The following is a 6544-nucleotide window of genomic DNA, read 5'->3' as shown; positions in this document are numbered from 1 at the left end:
GTTATAATATATATAATTATGTGGAAATTCCTCAAAAATAAATATTATAGTATTTGATTTTTTCATTTCAATGTACATTAAGTATAAAGTTTAATGGTTAAAAAAAATTATTCTATAAGATATTGGTTTTAAATGTTGTAAAAAAAAAATTAATAAATAAAATAATTTATAAGTTTGAGTTCAAGATATTATGTTTATGAATTATTAGAGAAAATAGAAAAATATTATCTTTGTATAGTTGACACAATCAAAAAAGCTTAGACTTTATTTATAATTATTGTATTACTAGGTGCTTCACAACTATGTGCATATCGATATACTAAAAAGTACATAATTACTTATACCATGACAAAATGTAAGAAAAATATTAACATAAAACCATCTTAAACTCAAATCTATCAAACATCTAGAGGGATGAAATTTCTTAGAATGTAATTTTTTTTTATCATTTAATAAGAAGAAATTAATACATAATATGGAATTAAATGATCAAGAAATTAAACTTTATAAAATTTGATCCTCTTAATACTTGATAAATACTAATTTAGAATTATTTTTTTAATAAAATTTTAAAAATATGAATAACATAACCCTCTCAAATCCTAAAAATTCTAATATTTTGTGTATAACCTTTTCACAAGACTATATTAATTGTATAGAATTAATTACTCTTTTTAATAATTTCACCAACATCTTATACATTAGTATGAAAATTAAATATAATTTTAATTAGAAATCACATCCTTAATTAATATCAAAATTATATTTACCTCGTAAGGCATTTCCCTCTGGGAACAACTCCCCTTCGTGTACACTTGTCATCACTCTGTGTCGTTCGATCAAAAGTTAGATGGTCGGATTATGCTCGTCGATTGATTTGATCAGTTGCACCGATCGCGGTGGTTGCTCCCACTGGACATTTTTTTGGTTTTCCTTTGCACAGCTATCATATTGTAGTCGGCGCATTCATGGTGAATCGTGTCAGTTGGATACGAAGGAGGCAGGTTGTTAATTTGAATTCTCATTAAGATTGATGTGTTTGTAGGTGCAGGATTTGCTTCGAAGAGCACATACATCTTTGGAAAAGCGAATGTGCAGATTAAGCTCGTTCCTGGGGACTCTACTGGCACTGTTACTGCATTCTATGTAACTGTCATTTTCCATACATTAGATCAGATTATATTGCATTTCTTGATTAAGTTTAATCAATGATTCAATTTATACTTGGTGATTGCAGATGTCTTCCCAAGGCGATCAACATGACGAATTCGACTTTGAATTTTTGGGGAACACTTCTGGGGAGCCGTACGTTGTGCAGACTAATGTTTATTCAAAAGGGGTTGGCAACAGAGAACAACGCCTTTTCTTATGGTTCGACCCAACTGCAGACTTTCATTCCTATTCCTTTCTCTGGAATCGCCAACAAGTTGTGTGAGTATATATACGATAATTGCCATGCCTAGTTAGTCTATGTATTACAGTGTCTGATGAGCTGGTTGTTTGATGGATGGAAGCAGTTTCTTTGTGGATGATGTGCCCATATAGATATTTTCCAACAATGAGAAAAGAGGAGTCCCATATCCTCAAACTCAACCCATGGGCATATACTCCTCAATATGGAACTCAGACGATTGGGCTACTCAAAGTGGAATCATCAAGACCGATTGGAGCCATGCACCTTTCATTTCCACATACAAAAATTTTAGCATTGATGCCTGTCAATATTCCTCAAAAACGAACTACTCTTCATGGTGGGATCAACCTTCTTACGCTTCTCTTGATGCAAAGCAGAGGCTGAAACTAAAATGGGTACACGATAAATACATGACTTACGATTACTACAAAGATTCAGTGAGATTTCCCACTCCTCCAGCAGAGTGTGAATGAAACTCCCTCTTTAAACTTGAGCTCTCATCAAGATCCCTTGATCATATGAGCGATCATTTCTTTGTTATTGCATGCATTCCCCTAAACTTGGATGGTAGATGGAAATCCCTTAACTGCAGTGGGACATTCATCATTTTGTAAAACGTGAAGGGACAGAAGTACCTTTTGCTGGCACTCGTGTAGTGAGAGATTCATAATTTTGTAAAACATGCAGAGACAAGTTTTGCTGGCAAATGTTGATTTGGATGAATTGTTACTTTGTTTTTGGTCAAATTCAGTCGAATCAGGTCAATTGATGCAGGAATTAGAAATTTCTTTAGGGAATTTAATTGTATGATTTAATTCCATTCGCTTAATTTATCCAATTTCTTAGTAAACTGAGCCATGAACCTTTCCTTCACATCCCATCACTTTTGTCATGTAGCGTTTGGTTGTTAATCAAGGTGATAAACGCTGGTTTGTTCTTTTTTTCCTAGGTCTCTGTTTTGAGCGTAATTTAGCAAGCGATTTGTATGTATATGTCTAAAGAATTGAGATCAATTTTATTTCTTTATTTTAGACATTCCTTTGCTTTTAAAAAAATTTGTGATCAGCATTTAAAACCAAAATAGTAATTTATGAAAATATTTTGATTAATATAAATGCATTAATATGTTATTAGTATATTGATAAGTGTTTATTCCACAATACGTCTTCAAGAAGTATAATTTAATTATTATTAATTATGAGATATTAAGTATTTTAATTTAATTATTTAGCTTTTTTAATGGTTATTAGTTATGAATTATTTACAAATTTTAATTTAATTATTTTTAATTACTGAGCTTTTAAAAATTTAATTTAATTACTATTAATTATTAAATGTATGATAGAGATTTAATTTCTACAAAATATTCCCATAAATATCTCGTTTATAATAAATTTTCAAAATTTTTAATTTAATATTAATTTAATTATTACTTATTATTAAATATATGGTAAATCTTTATTTAAAAAAAAACAATTTAATTATTAGACTTTCAATAAACTTTCAAAAACTTTAATTTAATTATTACTAATTACGTCGTAAGGTGTTTCCCTCTGGGAACAACTCCCCTTTGTGTACACCTCTATGTTGTTCTATCCATCCTTAAACGATTGGATTATGCTCATCCGTTGATTTGATCAGTTGCACCGACTTGGGAGGTTGTTGCGGTTGCTCTTGGCTTTTTGTTTTCCCTTTGCACAATTATCGTATTGCAGTCGGCTGCGTTCATGGTGAGTCGTGTCGGTTGGATCTGAAGGCGGCAGGTTGGTAATTTGATTCGTGAAACAAGGCAATCGAGATCCCCTGAATGAATTTTGATGAGTAGGGTTTGATTGATTGAGGTAGAGAAGCTAAAGATAATGGATAAAATGGAGTGGGTTATTATGCAACATCTCGATCTGCGGCAAGTCGCTCGAGGAGTCAAGGCCTTACAACCTCACTGCGAGGCCTTTCACCATACACATGCTTTACTTGTTGCAGCAATGGGGAAGTGCATCGTCGAATTTGATGACTTTACTTGTCACGACAATGAGGAAGTACATCGTCGAATTTGATGCTTTAATTGGATACAAGCTTTCATCCATAGATATTGGGGCATCGATTGTACGAATGGCATACAGTCCAGCAAGTGGCCATATTGTGATTGCATTGTTTGAGGATGACACGATTAGATCTTGTGATTTTGACACAGGGCACACCTTTGTGCTATATTCTCCAGAAAAGAGAGTAGAGAGGGTGACTCCTGACACAGAAGTGCATATTGCATTAACTCCTCTTCAACCTGTAGTATTTTTTGGATTCCACCAGCGTATGAGCGTGATAGTTGTGGGAACTGTTGAAGGTGGAAGGGCACCTACAAAGATAAAGATTACTCTTAAGAAACCTGTTGTTAATCTTGTTTGCCATCCACAGAGCCCAATCTTGTATGTTTCATATGCAGATGGTTTGGTCAGGGCTTACAACATCCAAGAATTTTAGCAAATCATCATCTATAGATGCAACTGCAGGTTCAACAGGCCAAAGGTCAAAATCAACTTACAATTTCATATATTTCCCAGAAGGCTTAGTCATTTGTTGGAGGAACATGCAAAGAGTGACCCAATATCACGCTTTCCACTTCTTACTATTGCAAAAACAAGAGATCCACTTAGAGACATTCCTGTGTGCTAGCCATTCCACTTAGATCTCAAATTTTTCAACAAGGAGCAATGTATTTTGCATTATCCAGTAAGGGAATTTTTTATGGATGGATGCAACCTTACTGCATATAACATTTCAACTAGAGAGTACAATATATATAAGAAAATTTCCCCAACATTATTTCTAAGTTGTAGGTTCTTGGCGGAAATGAGCGATATCCAAAGTGCATGCTATATAGTGAAAAGAAACATCTTTTTCTGGTTGTCTTTAAATTGTGTGATGCAACGAATGAGGTTGTTATATATCGAGACCTTATCGAATTGCAAGATGTTGGTGAAAAAGTGAACCCTTTTATAGGGCGAGACGGGGCTTTCATTGGCCCGTTATATATTGAGACCTTATCGACTTGCAAGTTGTTGGTGAAAACGTGAACACTTTTATAGGGTGAGACGGGGCTTTCATTGGCCCTACTAATAATCAATATGCAATTCTCAATGATCATAAGACTGGGCTTACTTTACATTTCATGGAAGTGAGTGCCAAAGATCCTACTGTGGAAGGTATAAGTGAGGTCGGGAGTAATGGAGAATTAGATCCAAACTCATTTTCTAAGACTGGTTCTGCAAATGATCAAGCTCCATTGTAGTTTATCTTTGAAACTGAAGTTGACAGGATTTTCATACACCTTTACAGTCAACAATTTTGTATGTTCGCCATGAAATCCATATTGGGCTTGCCAAATTATTTGCTTCTACTTACCATATTTCTAGTGATCATGGTCAATATCTCTCTACCAAACTAGAACCAAGGAAATCCATCAAGCTTAAATCGAATGAGACAATACTTCAGGTTTAATGGCAAGAAACTCGAACAGGACAAGTTTCAGGAATCTTGACAACACATAGAGTCATGATTGCATCTGCAAATATTGAGATTTTATCATGTAGTTCAACCTACTTTGATAAGGGTTTTCCTCCATTTAGATCTTTGTTGTGGGTTGGTCCTGCACTTTTATTTTCCACTACGACTGCAGTAACAAGTGAGTTAGAATCCGCCCTGGGTGCTCATGAAAAGCAAATGTTTCATTGTCATAAATCCCTGTAACCCTTTGAATTTAATTTATTGGCATTAGAATGATATTTGCAGGCATGATGTCAGTGGCATCAAACCTAAGCATCTAATAGATGCACTTCCACTAAAGCAAGTTCAAGAGAAAATTAAGCAGGTCTTATACAATGGAGAAATAATATGGCGTGCTCGTTTAAAAGGAGGAAGAGCAAAGGTTCTTGTAGGACATGGTTTGGATCATGATTTGAAATGCTTGGCAATGGAATATCCTGGTCATTTAATTAGGTAACTTGGTTATATATGTGTGTATGTGTTGTTTCCCACCCATTATATGTATATGAGTATTCATAAAATATCAACTAACATAATCATGATTGTTTCAGGGACACTACTAAGTACACATCACTACTTAAGAGTAGCAAAACCAGCAACTCACTGAAGTATCTCACTCAATCATTTTTAGGGTAAATTAGCGCCCTGTAAGCTTATTTTTTGCTACAATTCTTGTGCAAGAATGTTTCTCACAATGCCAATTTATTAAGCAATATTTGTGGGAAATACATTGTTTAAAAAATTAAGGACATCATGCGCTTTTCTAATAAAATTAATGTTATTTAAAGTTTCAAAAAGAATGAATCATACATTGGGTTAATTGTTTGAAATTCTTGGCACAACATGTACAATATTCAAAATGGTGCTCATGATCCATAAGAAGATTATGTGGCAACGATGCGTCTTTATAAGAAAATGTGTAATATTGACCATTCACCTAAGGAGCAACTGACTAGAGTTGAATTTCCCATTGACAATATCTTTGCAAATTGGAAACAAAAAGATTTGGAGAAAATGTCACCTGAGACTTTGCTTAAAATTTCGCAACCAAACTTCTATTGTTGGTGCTTGGATTCCAGGCCACAAACGCCTTAAATTTTAACCCCTTTTATAGCCACTATGTATTGGATGCACCATGTATCTTCAAAGTCATCTAATTCATGGGAAAAATGAAAAAGAAAATTAACCTGTAGATGTAATAAAAATATTTTGAAATTTGGACACACAATTAGAATTGATGAATGTGTTTTAAAGGTAACAAATTATACCAAATTGTTTTCTATAGTTATATAAATTAAATTACCGATAAATGTGTATATATATCAATTCATAATTAGAATCATAATTCATGCAATTCGATGTCAATACCAATGCCATCTTGTAGACCTCCCAACGATGATGGTATGATGATTAATGGAATTTTGATAGCTAGCCAGAGCCAAAGTCAAAATCAAATTGTGTGCGACTATACATTTTCTCTGCTACCGCATTGCAGACCTCCTCATGATGAGGTTGTGAGAGTCATAGGTGTTACATTCCCTTTTGAGAATCAGATCCAGATCTTGGCTTGGGATGGGGATGCTATGGCAT

The 6544-nt window shown here is 33.9% G+C and overlaps 1 pseudogene; it reads left to right on the top strand.

Annotated features, from left to right (window-relative positions):
- The first annotated feature begins 968 nt into the window (after nt 1-968).
- Nucleotides 969-1963, top strand: LOC149258341 (xyloglucan endotransglucosylase protein 6-like; annotated as a pseudogene).
- The last annotated feature ends 4581 nt before the right edge of the window (nt 1964-6544 follow it).

The sequence above is a fragment of the Pinus tabuliformis genome, chromosome 6, assembly GCF_031772625.1.
Source record: "Pinus tabuliformis cultivar Carrire ecotype Pingquan chromosome 6, CPIR1, whole genome shotgun sequence".
In the NCBI taxonomy this organism is placed as follows: domain Eukaryota; kingdom Viridiplantae; phylum Streptophyta; class Pinopsida; order Pinales; family Pinaceae; genus Pinus; species Pinus tabuliformis.
This window is presented reverse-complemented; position numbering and strand designations above follow the sequence as displayed.